Source organism: Ovis canadensis, chromosome X (assembly GCF_042477335.2).
Source record: "Ovis canadensis isolate MfBH-ARS-UI-01 breed Bighorn chromosome X, ARS-UI_OviCan_v2, whole genome shotgun sequence".
Classification (NCBI taxonomy): domain Eukaryota; kingdom Metazoa; phylum Chordata; class Mammalia; order Artiodactyla; family Bovidae; genus Ovis; species Ovis canadensis.
Window position 1 is genome coordinate 117,199,947 of NC_091727.1, and position 20,536 is coordinate 117,220,482.

The 20,536-nt window shown below is 43.0% G+C and overlaps 1 protein-coding gene across 1 annotated transcript in view; it reads left to right on the top strand.

Annotated features, from left to right (window-relative positions):
* Window positions 1-1,809: 1,809 nt before the first annotated feature.
* Window positions 1,810-20,536, top strand: part of LOC138930842 (A-kinase anchor protein 17B-like) — a 28,733-nt gene continuing 10,006 nt past the window's right edge. The window contains exon 1 of the mRNA XM_070291235.1: window positions 1,810-2,188. The gene's annotated coding sequence lies outside the window, so the exon portion shown is untranslated. The remainder of the gene's footprint in view (window positions 2,189-20,536) is intronic.

A 20,536-nucleotide genomic window follows, 5' to 3' on the forward strand; every position in this document is an offset into this window, starting at 1 on the left:
AGTTACCAAAGGGTAAAGGAGGGAGGGATAAATTAGGAGTTCGAGATGAATAGATATATACTCCTATATATAAAATAAACAAGGACTTACTGTATAGCACAGGGAACTATATTCAATGTATTGTAATAACGTATAATGGAAAAGAAAGTAACACTATTGTAAATCAACTTCAATTAAAAAAAAAGACATCAGAGTGTTGCAGGTCAGGATTAGGAGGGTGGGAAGCAGGTTATTTTAGACTTTATACCAAAGGCAAAGAAGTGTTGGAGACCATGGATCACTTGAAAAACAACAGGAAGTTTTTGACCTGAAGTGTACAGTGCTCTGTGGTGAAGGTGGAACCACTGGAAATGAGGCTGAGGCCAGATCCCCAAGGATTTTATATATGCTTTGCCATGGGTTTTGGATCTTATCCTGAAAGCAAAGGAGAGCAGAAAGGAAGTAAAAAAGGATTTGAAGCTGGGATGGGCTTTGAAGTTAGAGTGTGGTGGTGTGATTATATTTGTGTTTAAGGACAACTCTGACTTCTGGTATAAAATGGATGAGGAGAGGAGCTTTGAGGGGCCAGCCAGGAGGGTGCAAGGCTAGAGGCAAGGGGCCAGGTTAGGAAGCTCTTTGGCAGTTGTGCAAACAGGATGGGAACCAGAGCAAGGCAGTTAGGTAGCAAGCAGGAATGTAGAGATATTTAGGACAGAATGAGCAGGCAAAGAGGTTTCCATAGAAGAGAGTGAAATTAGCACCCCCTCCCCGAATCAAAACTCGATGACATTTACCAGTTAATGAAGTAGAAAACAGTCTTGTGATAGCACCAGAAGTGAGATATAGCCCCCGGGGTGAGTTGACAATAAATCTAATATGCATTGGCCATGTGATATGGCAGTCAAGAAAGCAAATGCCATCCTTAAGAAGCTAGAGGAGAAGAATCTAGTATCTGGACAAGGGACTAGACGGTGCCGAAGGGTCTGTGCCCTGGGGTTGCGGGGGTGGGGGGGGTGGGGTGTTGGGAGGGAGGTTAGACCCAGTTCTAGCCTTCTACTTTTGAAAGATATAAAGGAATTGGCTTAAACTGAAAGCAGAGCCTTGAACCTGGGTCTCTGGAGTAGGCTCTAGTCTGGTAGAATTGTGGGACCAATCTGTCTTCAAATTGTTGGGCCACCATTGGGAAGAGGGGAAAATTTGGTTTTGTGTGAAGTTACCAGGGGGCTGGTTTCACTTGACCTCAAGCTATGAGGCAGAGACACAAGCAGCGGTCTGTGGGGCTAGTGCGTTCTTGTCACTGGAAGTTGTTCAGACTAGAGGGCAGGGACCCTGTATGTGGGAAAAGAAAACCAAAAACCCAAAGCGAAACCAATCAGTGCTAGGGTAGAGTCAGTCGATGACCTTCGAGGTTCCTGCTGACCCTGTGATGTGTAAGTTCTGGCCAAGCGGGTGCACATTTCTCAGCAGTCTTACATCAGGGATGAATGAGGTGCACGGTACCTCTCCCAATCGCTTTCTTATACTACTTTATTCAAAGCAACTGGCTCGCGTGGCGGTCTGCAGACCAGGTGAGTTGCAGGCTCTAAATCGCTGTAACTTCGTTCAGGGGTGGGGGGTTGGGGGAACCCGGGCAAAGCCTTGCAATCCTCAGGAGCAACCGCACCGTGGGATAAACTTCGGCTCGGGCTCTGCCGCACGAGAGGGGCGGGGTTACTTGAATTGATTCTCAGGAGAAGGCGATTGGCCCCCGGGGAATCCAAGGGGCGGGACTAGTCTATTGTTGCCATTGGTCCTGAGGGCAAGTTGAGGGATGGCAGCGAGGGGGGCGGAGTCCACGAGGGAAGGCAATTGGCTAGGCTAAAGCCCACCAAGGGGAGCTGGCCGGCAGGCGGGCTAGCCTGAAGCCGGGAGTCCGCAGCCAGTAGCCCGGAGGCGGCTGCGCGAGCTCGGCGGGGCGAGGGGCGCACGGGGCGTTGGCACTGGGACGCGCGCTTGCGTCGCTGACTTGGATGCAGCGGGGACGCTTCTGCTCCCCGTGCGCTCGACGCGAGCCATTCAACAGCTGGCCTCGCGGGCTACAATCGTAGGGAGCGACTGGGAGCTTTGCCGGTCGAGACTGCGGCGATTGGAAAGACGCGGCGGCAGTAGCGGCAACCGGGGTACGCCAGCAGAGACCCAGGTGGAGACGCAGCAGCACCCCAGGATCCCGGTAAATGCCCTCCGCTCTGCTTGCAGAGCGGCAGCCACGTCCCGCTGCGTATCAGCGGGCCGGCTGGCCTGGCCTACGGGAGCTGGGTGCCTGTAGACAGGGCCACGCGGGACCCATGGCGGGGATTGGGGAGGGGATGCTCAGGAGGCCTGGGTCGCTCTGCCTGCCCCTGCAGAGTCAGGGTTTCCAGAGATGCGCCGGGGCTCTTCCCCTGGTCCTCTCCGTTCACCCTAGACCTTGCCGCACCTCCCCCGGCCCTGGCGCCGCACTAGGGTCGGCTGTGGCACCCACGCCAGAGCTCGCTTCGGCCGCCGAGGTCACTCGAGGCATTCCCCTGGGATACGCTGACAGTGGCGTCTCGCTAGTGGGAACTAAAGGTGGCCTCTCCGGTACCATCGACAGGCCAAAGGCCGGATGTTCAGCTTCACCCCCGGCTCTGGTGCACTCCTCCAATTAACCAGCAGCGGGGCGCCGCCGACCCCGCCCCGCTGTGACCAGGTCCTGGGCTTCAGGGATTTGTCAAGAGTCTCGCTTGAGCTTTCCAGTGCGGGTGGAATAAAACTGTCCCCAACCTGACTGGTATGACAGGGCCCACCCATGGCACGGGGTTCTGAATTTGGGTTGGGGGCAGCTGGGCCAGGGAAGAGCAGTTTGGAGAGGCCCAGGCGGTAGGAGAAACTGCTGTTCCCGAACACGGAGAAGTCAGGTAGTCTTGGTGCGTGGGACTCACCTCTTCTTTACACGTGGTCTCCTGCACTTGGCTATTTTATTTAAAGCCAACCGTTCAGTTCAGTTCAGTTCAGTCGCCCAGTCGTGTCCGACTCTTTGCGACCTCATGAATCGCAGCACGCCAGGCCTCCCTGTCCATCACCAACTCCTGGAGTTCACTCAGACTCATGTCCATCCAGTCAGTGATGCCATCCAGCCATCTCATCCTCTGGCGTCCCCACTGGAGAACTTTTGAATGTTGCTAACTCCGAGGAGTGAGTTTTATTGGAACACTGGATTCCAGCATGAGGACTGGTCACCCTTTTGACTTTTCCATTTTCTCTGCATCTTGTCTAGATTGGGACTAAGGTCTCAAAGATCAGGCCCATTTTGCTATGTTCTCTCCTACATGCCTTGATCTAACTTTGGAACGTCATTCTGTTGAGAGAGCAACTTAGGCACAGACAGGGCTCCGTCTTCATGCTGAGAAAACTACTCTTTGGGATAGTATAGTTGGGGTCTCTCCAGTTCCGGTTTGTTTTTGTTTTTGTTTTTAGTTTGCTTTTTAAAGAATGTGACATTCCAATAGTCACATTTTTCTATGCCCTGTTTTTCTGTTTGGGCGGGAGGAGTCACTCAAAGCATTGAGTAGCTTGAAGTGTGGAATAACATGCGTGAAGTTATTTTTACCTTGGCTTTTGCTAAGCACAGAGAAAAGTAGCAAGTGGAATAGGCCTGCTGGCACGAGTGTCAGGGGATCCTAGCTATGGTGTAGATCAGAACACGACTGCAGGTGGAGTAACAGAGCCAAGGTGTGGAACCAGTGAAAACCATCTTGGCTTCTGTGATGGTGCCTGGGCTTTCCATGTGTGGCCACCTGCACTAAGTTGCTTCAGTTGGGTCTGACTCTTTGCGACCCCATGGACTGTAGCCCACCAGGCTCCTCTGTCCATGGGATTCTCCAGGCAAGAATACTGGAGTGGGTCTCCATGCCCTCCTCCAGGGCTTTCCGTGTAGTCCTAGCCAAAGAGCACACTTGCAGTGTGGCCCTTTTGTCTGGGTTCCCTGCCATACACTCATGCGAAGAGCATGGCCTTTGACGGGCTTCATGTGTCATCTTCAGCATCAGAAGGAAAAGTGAGGTACAGAGATTTGGCAATATGAAGCTAGCTCATAGTGGTGGCAGTTGTAGTGGTGGTGGTGGTGTGTGTCTGTGTGTGCACACATGTGTGAGGGAGAGAAACTTGTTTCAAATGCTAAAGCAGCTCTCTGCCACCGAGCCTGGCTATGGGTTTGTCTTCTTAACCTGCATTCCTACTTTTGCTAGAGAGAGGGGTTTTGGCTGAGCTCTTTCAGAGCCAAGGTAGTGTTACTTGTATAATTCTCTTAGTGGCCATGTTGGGCCTCTATCAGTTCTGTGTTATAGCCAGCATGCTCCTGAAGCTATAAGATGCTATGTATTAATAGCAAGTCGGAGGCTGAGGTAGACCAATGCCTAAGGCACAGTCTGAGCAGATGTGGACTGCATGGAATCCAGTGGTGCTTTGCTCAGAAGAGACACCATAAGGCTGGACCACTTAACAGCAGAATAAGGCCAGCCATAATAATAATATGCATTCACCTTAATTGAGCGTTTATGAGCTTTAAATACTTGCATTATTTTTTGTAAACTTGACAATTTTGTAAGGTAGGCATTATTATCTTCTGAAGCTCAGAGAGGTTAGGTAAATAATCCAGCTGGTCAGTGGCAGAGGTGGGGTTTGAACCCGGGTCTGGTTGACACTAGCCCTTGAGCTTGAAAATATTTTACCATTTCATGTCACAGAGGAGGTTTCAGAAACCAGGTGGGATGTGAGCAAGGCTTTGAAGGGTGGGGTTTATGTAGGGAGAGAGGACATTTAGAGAGGGGGATTTGAAGGAACTCGAGGGAGACTGGCCTGGCTAGAAGGCGGGATGGACACAGGGCATGATTAAATACAGAGTTGGTGGGGGTGGGGTTGTGCTCTAAGAGCCTTGAAAGGAACTTGGGGCTTGATGCAGTAAGAATGAGGGCGAGGTTGAGAAGTTTTGAGCAAAGACAAGCAGGTCAAAGCCAGTCCTCATTCCTTGGTGTGTCCTACCTGGGTCCCCAGGCCTGTCCTTGCCTCATTCTTCCTTGAGAACCTCGCCCAGCTGTCAGTATATTTAACTCTTGTTTTAAAATTTCCTGAAACTTTGGAGAGCACTGGGTACATGCAACCAAGCAGAAGGAGCAAGCTGGGAGTCTGGGGTCAAGTTCAGCCCTAGATGGGTGTGCTTCAGCCCGTACAATATTTTTTTTTAAGCAATTGAATTAGGGGCCAACGTTGAAAAACCAAGGAGCCCAATAAAAATCAGGATTTCCAGCTTCTCTCTTCTTTTAAAGTTTTTTTAATTTAATTTTTTTTAACACCAAAACATTTTGTATTCGGATATGGCCAATTAAAAATGTTGTGATAGTTTCAGGTGAACAGAGCACTTCTCTTGAAATGCCAGAAGACTTGGCTGGGGTTTCGCCCACAGAAGACAGAACCATGCAGTGCTGATTGGCTGGGGTCACATCTCCCATGTCCTGGGACACACCTGACCTGGTGGGCCCCAGACCCGTGCTGGAGGGCAGCAATCCCTCATGCAGGAAGATGCTAATTTAGGATTAGCTTCTTGTCTTACTGTGTAATTAGGGAATTGTCAGACCCGCAGAAGGACTGACTCTGAAATGTGAATATTCTTAACATGCAGGAGTGCTGTGGCCCTGGCTGGGGAAGGGTTACTAACCAGGAGCTGAGCGGCATCCTGACGTGGCACCTTTCCTCTGGGCTGGGATTTTGAAGCCTGCTCTGATGGGGTCCCAAAGAGACAGTCTGGCAGGCCTTGCTTGGACTCAGGTTTTGTTCCTGAGAATCTGGGTCAAAATGATGAAAAGAGTTCAGAGGGAAGAAGAACCAACTCGGAGATGGTGACCTAAAAAGTAACGTGTTCAAATCTGGTGAATCTGGAAGTCACTGAAGACACTATGTATGTTCTAGGGGGACAGGTATGAGCCATCTCTGTGCTGGTGTTTGGGGTGAGAGGTCTTCTTGGTGCAGGACTGTACAGGCCCTGTGAGACGCTTAGCAATTCTGTCCCTCTGTTCACCCAGTGACAGCAGTACCTGTCCCTGTGCCAGTTGTTGTGACAACTACAATCAATGGTAACTATGCCAGTCCCACCACTTTTGAAGGGCACAGTGCTAACACATTTGAAAACCACTGAGGTATATTCCCAGGAATTCTAACCCATTTCACGAGGAAGAGTGTTAAACCCATTATCACTTCTCTGTGGCCCAGAGTATATCCTGTGCTTCCCACGGTGCTCACCATTTGCTTCTTCAGATTGCAGTGGTCTTAATTTATTTCTCTTTCTAGACACAGTTCTTTGAGGGTAACTCATCACTGTAGCTTCCAAAGTGTCTTAAATGGAGTAGCTGCTTATAGGTGCACTTAACTGATCTCCACATTCACTGATTAATATTAGTAGCTCTGGGGGCCTTGAAAGAACAAGCAAGTTTGTTTTAGCATTTCACTACACTATTCATCTCCAGATGCTATTATTTGTATTTTCAATATGGGAGTAACATTTTTTCTTTAAAAATTTGAAGTTTAGTTGATCTATAATGTTGCGTTAGTTTCTGGTATACAGCAAATTGATTCAGTTATACAAATATATATGTGATATGTAATATTTTTCAGATTCTTTTCCATTATAGGTCATTAGAAGGTATTGAATGTAGTTCCCTGTGTTGTACAGTAAATCCTTGTTGTTTATTTAGATAGTGGTGTGTATCTGTTAATCCCAAGCTCCTAATTTGTCCCTCCACCTGGCTTTCCCTTTCATTAATTGTAAGTTTGTTTACAACATCCGTGAGTCTGTTTTGAATGTAGTTGATGAGCAAATTCTTTGCTTCAGGAAAGACTTAGTATTGTTAAATCCCTACCACGTGCCAGGCTCTGTTCTAGGCTCTGAAGAGAATATGATGAACAAGACACATGCAGTCCCTTTCTACTCTCATGGAACTTCCAAACTGGGGGTGGGGCAGATAAAAAGCAGATTAACTAGTCCACGTGATCACTTCAGTGTTACAGTGAAAATAAGATGGGTTGCTACACTACAACCTGATGGGGGTGGGAGCAGCCCTGTTTAAGACAGTGTTCTCTGAGTTGAATCTGAAAAATGGGAAAGAGCCAGCCATGAGAAGAGCTTGGAGGAGAGTGCTGCAGCCAGAACCCAGCATGGGGGCAAAGGCTTTGTGAGGAGTGAACCTGACGTGTTCAAGGAACAGTCAGCAAGGCCAGTGTGGCTGAAACAGGACAGGACAGTAGGGGAGAAGGGTAATGGGGTGAAAGAGGTGGGTAGGGGTTAGATTTAAAGGGAAGCAGTTTAGATTTGGTACAAAGCATGTTGGGGAGCCACTGGAGGGTTTTGAACAGAGGAGCAACACCTTCTGAGTTAGGATTTAAAAAAAAATCATCTTGACTGTTGTGTAGCTTGAACTCTATGGGGGCAAGGATGGAAGGAGAGAGACCAGCAGGGGGCTGTTGCAGTCATCCAGGTTAGAGACCATGGTGGTGTGAACTTGTGGAGTAGCTGTGAAGATGGAGATGGATTTGGAATGTTTGATCAAGGAATGGAGTGGAAATGATCTTGCTGCAGTATTGAATCTGAAAGGAAAGGAGGAAGAATGCCTGGTAGCCTGAGCACCTGAGTGAAGGGCTCTATTTAGGGAGATAAGAGTTACTGGGTTTTGGGGATAGGGGGTAGTCTGAGGTAGGGAGCAGGTTTGGGGAGAGGAAAATTAAGGTTGAGCTGCAAATGGGACATTTAGCTTGGAAACATTGAATGGGTGGTTGAATATCAGTGTTAGGGTTGGCTGGAGCTCCAGCCTATAGAAAAATTAAATGCAAGTTAGAGCCACTTTAAGTTGCTATTATATAATGGAAACTAACAAAGGAGAAGGCGATGACACCCCACTCCAATACTCTTGCCTGGAAAATCCCATGGACGGAGGAGGCTGGTAGGCTGCAGTCCATGGGGTCGCGAAGAGTCGGACACAACTGAGCGACTTCACTTTCACTTTTCACTTTCATGCATTGGAGAAGGAAATGGCAACCCACTCCAGTGTTTTTGCCTGGAGAATCCCAGGGACGGGGGAGCCTGGTGGGCTGCCGTCTCTGGGGTCGCACAGAGTCGGACACAACTGAAGTGACTTAGCAGCAGCCGCAGCAACTAACAAAGGTAGTGGAAATCAGGACTGTGAGGATTCAACCATCCCTCCCCTCCACCTTTCGCCTATGGCAACCTCAAGTTTATTCTCAGTCTGTGAGTCTGTTTCCACTTTGTAAATAAGTTCATTTGTACCATCCCTTCTAGCTTCAACATATAAGTGATATTATATGATATTTCTCTGTCTGACTTACTTAGTATAACAATCTCTAGTCCATCCATGTTGCTGCTAATGAATAGTTGGGGGGTTTGAGATTGACATGTACATAGTGCTGTATTTAGAGTGGGTAACCAACAAGGACCTACTGTATAGCATGGGGAAGTCTACTCAATGTTACATAACAGTGTTACAGTGGGAAAAGAATTTGAGAAAGAATAAATATTGGGTTGGCCAAAAAAGTTTATTTGGATTTTTCTAAAACCTGAACAAACTTTTTGGCCAACCCAATACATATATATATTTGTGATTGGGTCCCTTTGCTGTGCTCCTGAAGCTAGCACAGCATTGTTAATCAACTAAAGTCCAATATAAAATAAAAAGTAAAAAAGAAACCCAATAAGGATCCAGTGTGAGCAGGGCTGCAAAAAGATCAGGCATGTTAACACTGCCGTTGGCATGATAAATTGACTTTATCTTTCAGGAGAACAACTTGACAATATGTAATAAGCCATGCAAATGTTTTCCTAGCCTTTGACATGGGAACATATTTCAAGCAAACAGTTTTTTTAAAGATTTGTACAAAGATTTCCATTAGTGGTGCTTGTTCTCATACTAGTAGTACAGAGCGGTAGTGGCGCTCTTGTGGAAAAGAAAAAAGAAAGCACAGATCCCAAGGGAGGGGGACCATGTAACCAAATATCTAGTAACTCTAAAGAGTTTCTATAGCCTTTCTCTTTATATAGAATTTCTCTCTATATAGAATTTTCTATAGGCACAAAAAGTGAAATGTGTTGACTTTGTCATTTCTGGAATTGTGATTCAACAGGTGCAAACCCAGATTGTGAAGGCCCGTAAGTACAACTGTGTAAACCTCACATGCTATTCATGCTGAAAATAATAAATATACAGTTGTCCTGTTTTTTCAAACCACTGCATCTGCTTTTGACTTTGTCCCCCTTTCTCCAAACACTTGGCAGTGTTTGGTGATCAGGGTGCTATGACACAGAGGTCCACCATGAAGAATTCACATGAATTGTGGCTTCTCCAGTCTTTCCTCCCTTTATCACACTTTTGCCAGAAGGTATTGGAAAGTATCTTCTCCTGCAGGATATGTATTCAAATAAGTTTCCCTTGGGATTTTATTTTTTTCTCTATTTTTAAAAAATTTTTATTTTTACTTTATTTTACTTTACAATAAAATACTGTGGCTCTCACAGACTGCATGGTCCCATGTGAAGGTTGCTTTTTCCCTGTAGGTGGCGACTCGTGGGCAGGAATCTTGCTGGTAATTTTCAGGTTGTGAAGATAAAACCTGAGAAGCAAAACACTGGTGACTTGACGATATGCAAAGATTATTTCTCACAAATAATTCTCTGACTCTTCAATGAGTGAGGCAGAAGTACAGAAGATACTCCAACCACATTCCGTTAAATCCCTGATAGCTTTTTTTCCCTAATATGAAAAGGAGAAAGCAATGCGTCTACTTCAGTAGCGTCATAGTAAACTAATACAAGGTTTAAGGCGGTATTCCTAGCTGGAAGTGTCTAGAGAGAGATATTTTGTAACAAAAATGTTCTTGCTGTTGGAAAAGGGGGCAAAAGACCACAAGATTGGTCAGACAGGTCTTCCAACTGCCCTGTGCTCCCTCCCTTGCAACCATGGACTGACTCATACTAACAAAGTGGCATAAATGTATTTGCACTGAAAGACCTAACACAAACCTTTCTTTAGGTTAATTTAGTGACTGAGCACACACACACTTTTTTTTTTAATGGAAGTATTGTTGATTTGCTCTATTGTGTTAGTTTCAGGTATAACATAGTGATTCAGTATTTTTGCAGATTCTCTTCCATTATAGGTTATTCCAAGATATCAGGTATAATTCCCTGTGCTATACAGTAAATCCTTGTTGCGTATCTATTTTATGTAGTTTGTTGACCATGCCTCAAATTTGTCCCTCCCCTCCTCCCTCCCCACTTTGGTAACCATAAATTTATTTTCTATGTCTGAGTCTGTTTCTGTTTTGTATATATATTTATTTGTATTATTATTTAGATTCCACATTTAAGTGATATTATACAGTATTAGTATTTGTCTGACTTCTTTCACTAAACATAGTATTCTCTAGGTCTGTCTACATTGCTGCAGATGTCAATATTTCATTCTTTTTATGGCTGAGTAATTGGGTTAATTTATTTTTATTACTCTCAGAAACACTTTGCTTTCCCCAACATTATCACATAAAGGGAACATTCATATGATCTTTTAAAAGAGGGAAACAAAAACAAGAAATTAAGTTGCCCAAAGAGGTGAGTTAACACGAACCCAGTTTTCTTCATTTCAAGATCAAAATTTCCTGTACTAAACCGTACTTTAGAGCAGATTTTCTTTGTGCTGGTAGAAGAGATTCTCTCTCAGTAAGACTGCAGTATATCATGGTCACAAATTGGTCATTGCTGTGGGTCTCCAAAAAGTCACTTATTTTATGCCCTGAAAGCCCCCAGAGCCACAATAAGCCCTGTAGGACCATCTTAATTTGAGAATTTAGTCATTTGGTGGATCCTAGATTGGTTGTCTTCCCCTTATTGCAACATTGTGTGCTGCTCATTTTAATGATGTGATTTAAAGATTTTTAAGATCAGAGCATATGGTCAGCCCAGTTTTTAAATTGTTATTCAGGGGACTTCCCTGGTGGTCCAGTGACAGACTGCATTCCCAATGTAGGGGGCCTGGGCTTGATCCCTGGTCAGGGAACTAGATCCCACCTGCCACAAGTGAGGTTGCATGTCGCAGCTAAGACCTGGCACAGCCGAATAGACAAAGATTTAAAAAAATTATAGTTCGGGTTAATGATGTATCAAAACACCTGAACGTTCATCCATGACCTCTTGACTGAAAAACCAGGGAACTCCTCTATTTGGTCAAGACTTACTAGAATTCTATACTAGTTGCGAAATTGGAAATTGACTAGGTTGATTTGACCCAAATACATTTTGGCTGCCTTGTTGACAATGAATATGTCAATATAACTTTATACATCTTAAATGCTTTCAAAAATGACTTAACTGTAAGTTTCAGAAGCCTAAAGAAAAAAGGGAGCAAAAGACTACTTTGAAAGAGGATATTGAGTTGTGCAGATGGCCTTATTTTTTTCACTGTTTAAAAAAAATGTGCCTCATTCAAATAGCCTTCCTAGCACCCTGACAGCAAGTATTTATGAGAGTGAGAAAAAGGGAGAGAAAATGAATGAGGCATACTTTGCTTATGACTCAGGTTCTTTTAATGTCATGGTTCTGATCTAAAACACCTGAGGTGTAGCAGAGGCCTCCCTCTAGTATCTTCTGAAATGAGAGAAGGTATTGGAAGAACTTTGCTTGCAGACCCTATAGAATGTATTGATTAAAAAAAAAAAAGAAGAATGTATTGATTTTTCACTACAGGTTCAAACAACTGTTTTAGGGAATATCTCGAAACTGATTACTTTTCTCTAGTCTCTTATTCTACTGCTATTTAGTCAGCTTTGCTACTAGCTATAGAGGCAGGAAGATGGGGCGGACCCATGACTAGAGAAAGCAGCCACGGTTCTCTGAGAAGCTGCTAGAAATGTTCTGGCGTTGAGAACTGGTTGAGTGAAATGCTTTGGTAGAGCTGTGTACACAAGATACTGCTGGAATGTGCACTGTGTAAACATTATTGAATAACTCTAATTTTTGAAGGTTAAAGGAGTTCTCATTTGCCTCTGCAAAGGCGTTGAAGAATGAGTGATCTCAGTGGTGCTGCCTTTCATAACAAGGCTAGAAGAGAGATATGTGTGTGTGTGAGGGGGCTAGGAGGCCATGGTAGAACATACTAGAGCATGGGAATAGTTAAAAGTCTTGATTAAAACTCAATTTTTGAATCATTGATGAAGGCCATACTTATGACATTCCTTGCCATCAGGGCTTAGCTTATATTAGGCATATGACAGGGATTAGTAAAAATGATGGGGAAATTGTTAATGAATTCTACCATTACTATCAATTGAAGCACAGACATATTAAAAGGGAATTTAGCATAATACTCTCAAGGTCTTTCCATGTTGTCACCGATGGCATGATTTCATCTCTTGTATAGAGTATTACGCTATGTAAAATAAGTCAGAGAAAGACAGATACCAAAAGATCTCACTCACATGTGGAATGTAAAACACAAGCAAACACGTAAAATTAATTAGCAAACCAAGCAAAGCAAATACATAGATACAGAGAACAAAGTAGTGGTTACCAGAGGGAAAGGTGCTGGGGAGAGGGTGAAATTATAAAGGGGGTCAACTGTATGGTGTTGAATGGAAAATAAATTTCTGGTGGTAAGCACACTGTAGAGTACTCAATAGTGGACATATAATTTATGTGCATACAGTTTATATAATGTTATAAATCCCTTTACCTCAATTTTAAAAAAAGTATTTAGAGGGCATATTCAGTTCAGTTCAGTCATTCAGTCATGTCTGACTCTTGTGACCCTATGGACTGCAGCACACCAGGCTTCCCTGTCCATCACCAACTCCTGGAGTTTACCCAAATTCATGTCCATTGAGTAGGTGATGCCATCCACCCATCTCATCCTCTGTTGTCCCCTTCTCCTCCTGCCCCCAATCTTTCCCAGCATTAGGGTCTTTTCAGATGAGTCAGCTCTTCACATCAGGTGGCCAAAGTATTGGAGTTTCAGCTTCAACATCAGTCCTTCCAATGAACACTCAGGACTGATTTCCTTTAGGATGGACTGGTTGGATCTCCCTGCAGTCCAAGGGACTCTCAAGAGCCTTCTCCAACACCAGAGTTCAAAAGCATCAATTCTTCGGTGCTCAGCTTTCTTTATAGTCCAATTCTCACATCCATATGTGACTACTGGAAAAACCATAGCTTTGACTAGACAGACCATTGTTCACAAAATAATGTCTTTGCTTTTTAATATGCTGTCTAGGTTGGTCATAACTTTCCTTCCAAGGAGTAAGCATCTTTTAATTTCATGGCTACAGTCACCATCTGCAGTGATTTTGGAGGGCAAATTATGTTGTTTTAAAGAATCAATTTTAAATCATATCCTGGTAACTTGATCTCAGTGATTTTGCCTATTTGAGTAGATACATTTTTATTAATGGACTTACCAGGTGGCTCAATGGTAAAGAATCCACCTGCCAGTGCAAGAGACACAGGTTCAGTCTCTGAGTCAGAAAGATCCCCTGGAGGAGGAAATGGCAACACACACTAGTATTCTTGCTTGGAAAATCCCATGGACAGAGGAGCCTGGTGGGCTATAGTCCATGGGGGTCACAAAAAAGTCAGACACAACTGAGCAAATAAGCATGCATGCATTTTTATTAATAAATATAAATATGCATAAAATGTGTAACTGTACTAAATAATATATGTAATTTAAAGTAGTTTTCCTTTTTAAATTGAAGGATATTTGATTTACAATATTGTATTAGTTTCAGGTATGCAGCAAAATGACTCAGTTATATATGTATATAACTGATTCTTTTCCATAATAGGTTGTTATAAGATATTGAATATAGTTCCCCATACTGTACAGTAGGTCCTAGTTGTTTATCTCATTTATATAGAGCACTATCTATCTGTTAATCCCCAAATCCTAATTTATCAATCCCCCACCCTTCCGCTTTCGTAACCATAAGTTTGTCTGAGTCTGTTTCTGTTTTGTAAATAAGTTTACTTGTATCATCTTTTTTAGATTCCACATATAAATGATATCATATGATATTTGTCTTTGATTTACTTCATTTTGTATGATAAACTCTAGTTCCATCCATGTTGCTGCAAAAGGCATTATTTCATATATGTGTTCCTAAGCCATAAAAAACATATATGAAATGCCATTTGCAGCAACATGGATGGAACTAGAGATTATCATTCATATATATGTGTGTGTGTGTATATATATATATATATATGTAACCTTCTTTATCTGTTCAGTTGTTAATGGACACTTCGGTTGCTTCCATGTCTTTGCTATTGTAAATAATTCTGCTGTGAACATTGCGGTGCATGTATCTTTTTTAATTAAAGTTTTTGTTTTTTCTGGAAATATGCCCATGAGTGGGATTGCAGGATCATATAGTAACTCTATTTTTAGTTTTTAAGGAAACCTCAATACTGCTTTCCATAGTGGCTGCAGCAGTTTACATTCCTGACTGGTGTAAGATGATACCTCGTTGTAGTGTTGATCCACATTTCTCTGATAATTAGCGATGTTGAGCAGCAGATTGCTTTATTATTTTTAAAAATTAGTTTATTTTAATTGGAGGATAGTTGCTTTACAATATTGTGATGGTTTTTGCCATATATCAACATGAATCGGCCATAGGTATACATGGACTCCATGGCAGATTACTTTTGAACATGTTAAAACAGGGATTGTATGGGGGAAAAGGGCACAAACCTTTTAAAACCTATTTTCAGGCATAAGGTAGGGCCTTGTACAGTTTTAACTAGATTCAAGGATTGGCATGTTTAAGCTTAGAGTTGAGAAAGTGTCCTGTTTAGAAGTTTCTGGCCTCTCTGAATGACTAAGAGGATGCAGCCACCCCAGGCCCTCCTTTCCTCACCGTGGCCTTCAGATGGGGCACCAGCCTCAGTCTCTGCTCAGCATTCTTTACTTGCTGAGGCCATCTTGCTCTCCATTGTGGTCATCTGACTTGTGACCTCTGCTGTAGAATTTACTGCTTATTTTAGAGTTGGCGTGAGAATGAAGCAATGGCCACTTTTTTTTAATGTCAAAAAATACGGGTATCAAGCACTATAAAATACCATCTGATCCATTTCCCTTCAAATTTTAGGAGAGCATTTATTATACTTCAGGAAAGCAGAAAGATCTGGCTAAAATATAGAAACTGAGTGGAAATTGCCCTTGTGAAGGATATGAGGCATATGTTTAATGTCAAGAAGTTGATTTTTAGTAGTCTTTGTGAGTTTAATCTTAAGTAGAAGGAAAAATAGAAAATTTACATACAATCCATTTATATCAATCATGATTTTAAATGAGTGACTAAAAAATGCCTCTGTTAACAGTGTAAATCACCAAAACATTTTATTAAAACCACTTTGCAAAAAACTCATCACTCAGTTTCTGAACTTCATTCCTGTGTATACATAGTTTTGACAAAATTGTATCTAAAATGACACCACAATAAGCATCTTTGAACATGTTCTCTTCTTATTTTTAATTCTTTCCTTAGGTTGAGTTCCTAGAGCAGGTTCCTGGTTCAAAGGGGATGAGCATCTTTATGGTTCTTGGTTTGTTTTGCCAAGTTATCCTAAAAAAAAGATGTAATTAATTTTTCATTCTGGTAGCTCAGCTGGTAAGGAATCCGCCTTCAATGCAGGAGACCCCGGTTTGATTCCTGGGTCCAGAAGATCCCCTGGAAAAGGAATAGGCTACCCATTCCAGTATTCTTGGGCTTCCCTGGTGACTCAGATGGTAAAGAATCAACCTGCAATGTGGGAGACCTGGGTTCGATCCCTGGGTCAGGAAGATCCCCTGGAGGAGGGCATGGCAACCCACTCCAGTATTCTTGCCTGGAGAATCCCCATGGACACAGGAGCCTGGTGGGCTACAGTCCATGGGGTCGCAGAGAGTTGGACACGACTAAATGACTGAGCACAGCACAGCAGCAAGATATGAAGGTGCCTAGTTTTTCCTTCTTCCCCAAACTCTCCCATGAGTGGGCTTTTGTAATTTTTTAGTTATTTGTGTTAAAAGTACTCAGTGTGATTGTGTATCTTGAAATTAAATTTTAGATCTTGGTATCGTTAGCTATTTTTGTATAATAAGCCATCCAAAAACTTAGTGGTTTAAACAAAAACCATTTCTTATTTCTCATGAGTCTGTAGTTTCTCACGACTGTTCTGCTCATCTGTGATGGCGGCAGTTGATCTTAATGGGGATTGCTCTTATGTGAGCTGTCAGTTGGTGGGCTGGCTGGGAGCTGGCTGGACTAGGATGGCTGATGAGCTCTTCCCCATGCAGCCTTTTTCAAGCAGGCTAGCCCAGGATTCTCCACATGCTATGGAAGGGTTCCAGGAGAGTGAGGGCCACTTGATGCCTCGTCTGAGAGCTGGTACTTGAACACTTTTGCCACATTCTATTAGGGGGGAAAAAGGCGAACTCACGTTCAAGAGCTGGGGAAAAGTAAACTCTTATCTCTTGATAGCAACAACTCTCAGTTCAGTTCAGTTGCTCAGTCGTGTCCAACTCTTTGAGACCCTATGGACTGTAGTACGCCAGGCCTCCCTGTCCATCACCAACTCCTGGAGTTCACTCAAACTCATGTCCATTGAGTCAGTCATGCCATCCAACCATCTTATCCTCTGTCGTCACCTTCTCCTCCCACCTTCAGTCTTTCCCAGCATCAGGGTCTTTTCAAATGAGTCAGCTCTTCACATCAGGTGGCCAAAGTATTGGAGCTTCAGCTTCAGCATCAGTCCTTCCAATGAACACTCAGGACTGATTTCCTTTAGGATGGACTGGTTGGATCTCCTTGCTGTCCAAGGGACTCTCAAGAGTCTTCTCCAACACCACAGTACAAAAGCATCAATTCTTTGGTGCTCAGCTTTCTTTATAGTACCAATCTCACATCCATATGTGACTACTGGAAGCTTTGACTAGACAGACCTTTGTTGGCAAAGTAATGTCTCTGCTTTTTAATATGCTGTCTAGGTGGGTCATAACTTTTCTTCCAAGGAACAAGCATCTTTTAATTTCATAGCTACAGTCACCATCTGCAGTGATTTTGGAGCCCAAAAAAGTAAAGTTTCTCACTGTTACCATTCTTTCTCCATCTATTTGCCATGAAGTGATAGGACCAGATGCCATGACCTTAGTTTTGTGAATGTTGAGTTTTAAGCCAACTTTTTCACTCTCCTCTTTCACTTTCATCAAGAGGCTCTTTAGTTCTTTCTGCCATAAGGGTGGTATCATTTGCATATCTGAGGTTATTGATATTTCTTCCAGCAATCTTGATTCCAGCTTGTGCTTTATCCAGTCCAGCATTTCTCATGATGTACTCTGCATATAAGTTAAATAAGCAGGGTGATAATATACAGCCTTGACTTACTCCTTTCCCAATTTGGAACCAGTCTGTTGTTCCATGTACAGTTTTAACTGTTGCTTCTTGACCTGCATACAGATTTCTCAGGAGGCAGGTCAGGTGGTCTGGTATTCCCATCTGTTTAAGAATTTTCCACAGTTTATTGTGATCCACACAGTCAAAGGCTTTGGCATAGTCAAAAAAGCAGAAGTAGATGTTTTTCTGGAACTCTCTTATTTTTCTGTGATCTAGCGGATGTTGGCAATTTAAGTTCATGTACTGTTGAAGCCTGGCTTGGAAAATTCTGAGCATTACTTAGCTAGTATGGGAGATGAGTGCAATTGTGCGGTAGTTTGAGCATTCTTTGGCATTGCCTTTCTTTGGGATTGGAATGAAAACTGACCTTTTCCAGTCCTGTGGCCACTGCTGAGTTTTCCAAATTTGCTGAGCATCATCTTTTAGGATTTGAAATAGTTAAACTGGAATTCTATCACCTTCACTAGTTCTGTTTGTAGTGCTGCTTCCTAAGGCCCACTTGACTTCACACTCCAGGATGTCTGGCTCTAGGTGAGTGATCACACCATCGTGGTTATCTGGGTCATTAAGATCTTTTTGGTATAGTTCTTCTGTGTATTGTAGCCACCTCTTCTTAATATCTTCTGCTTCTGTTAGGTCCATACCATTTCTGTTCTTTATTGTGCCCATCTTTGCATATTAAGTTCCCTTGGTATCTCTCATTTTCTTGAGGAGATCTCCAGTCTTTTCCATTCTATTGTTTTCCTCTATTTCTTTGCACTGATCACTGAGTAAGTCTTTCTTATCTCTCCTTGCTATTCTTTGGAACTCTGCATTCAAATGTGTATATCTTTCCTTTTCTCCTTTGCCTTTCACTTCTCTTCTTTTCATAGCTGTTTGTAAGACCTCCTCAGACAACCATTTTTCCTTTTTGCATTCTTTTTCTTGTAGATGGTCTTGATCATTGCCTCCTGTACAATGTCATGAACCTCCATCTCTATGTCATGTTATAAAGTGTGTGGATACAGGGAGAGGTGAAAAATCAGCATCATTTTTGCAGCTTTTAGACTGCAGTGGTCAATATTGTCCTTCAAAGCTCCCATCTTTCAAAACTCTATACCTGTTCCAGCAATGTACCCAGTAATTAAAAAAATATAGAGAGCCTTTCTCAGAATATAAGCCAATTAAGAAAATCACTTTGTTCTTTCTAGCCATCCATTCTATACAGCATTCTTGAGTTAATTTTTGATGATTTTGAAATATCAAATCCACAGTAAAACAATTTCAAATTTGACCTCCATCAAGACTATTTAAAAGAATGTACCCCAGACTTTGAAATCAATCCAAGCAAAGCATTCTAAAAGGTTTAAAATGGTAGTATCCTTGGAATACTGGAGAGCCTGACAAACTGGTTACCTTGAAGTGATTAACTATTTTGTGTATATTTTTTCTGGAACATTTGTTAAAGCCTTGCTTTAAATAAATACCTATTGACTGCAGATAAATTTGGGGGTTAGTGTATCTTAATTGAATATCAAATTACTTTTCCTTCTAAAGGAGTTTAGTGTTGACTTATTTGGGTTGCAAATTGCAGCAAACTGACTGGATTTTGTCTTCATTTCGCTCTTTAGATAATGTTTTTGGAGAAGTAGTACATGTTTATTCCCATATCATCCCAGTTCAGTATTCCTGTCATAAGGATTTATAGAACCTAATGTTTTAAATATTGTTTTTAGTAAAGTGTAAACTGTTATTCTCTCAGTTGTGTCCAACTCTTTGTGACCCCCTGGACTGTAGCCTGCCAGGCTCCTCTGTCCATGGGATTCTCCAAGCAAGAATACTGGAGTGGGTTGCCATGCCCTCCTCCAGGGGATCTTCCTGACCCAAGGATCGAACCTGCGTCTCTTATGTCTCTTGCATTGGCAGGTGGGTTCTTTACCACTAGTGCCACCTGCGAAGTTCAGACACTGCATTTAGTGGCTTTTAAAAAACCAGTGTATACAAACTTTGTCCCCTAAAGGGAGTTGACGAGTGGTCTTTCAGGAACAGTGATAAAAGAATTCTATGCCTATAAAGTTAACCAAGATTTAGCAGTAAATCTTGCCTGAGAGTTTCCATCATCTGGCCATACATGTTTGGGTTTAAGTCTCCTTGAAGTTAACATTAATGAGAAACTCAGGTGATACAGATTTTGAATACATCTACCTTTAGGCAATGGCAATCCACTCCAGTACTATTGCCTAGAAAATTCCATGGACAGAGGAGCCTGGTAGGCCCCAGTCTATGGGGTCGCAAAGAGTCAGACACGACTGAGCGACTTCACTTCACTTCACTTTTAAAAAAGAAAACTCCTTTATTGAGAAGTGCTATTTGGAGTCAGCAAAGAGGAGCAGAAATCCCTAATTGCCAGTATCAGTGATCTTATGAGGACAGCCTAAGAGAGCTTGTTCACATGAAATGCCAGCAAGCACTCATGTTTGGACATTTTTCCATTCCAAAAGTAGAGGGCAGATTCTCTTTGTCATTCACTAGAAGAGGTTGTTTTCTCTTCCCTTGATCTAAAAGTTCAATTTAGTGAAAGTCAACAGCCTGGAGAAATGAGAATAGATTATGTCTGCGTAAGACTTGGAAACCAACCTGGACAAAGGATGTTAGATCAGTTGCCTGGGTTAGAACTGTCAGCTGGGTGCATGTCCATAAATGTGCTACATGTATTTTCTCCTGGCCCTGTTTCTGTGCCATCCCAAGCAAGTTTTTCTGCGACTTTATATTCCAGCTCAATTATACAACAGACTAGAGATTTGAAATCTTGGAGTGTTAATGTATTGTTGTTCAGTCACTAAGTCACATCCAACTCTCTGTGACCCCATGAACTGCAGCATGCCAGGCTTTCCTGTCCTTCACTATCTCCCAGAATTTGTTCAAACTCATTTCCATTGAGTCAGTGATGCCACCCAACCATCTCATCCTCTGTTGCCTCCTTCTCCTCCTGCCCTCAATCTTTCCCAGCATCAGGGTCTTTTCCAGTGAGTTGTCTCTTTGTATCAGGTGGCCAAAGTATTGGAGCTTCAACATCAGTCCTTCCAGTGAACATTCAGGG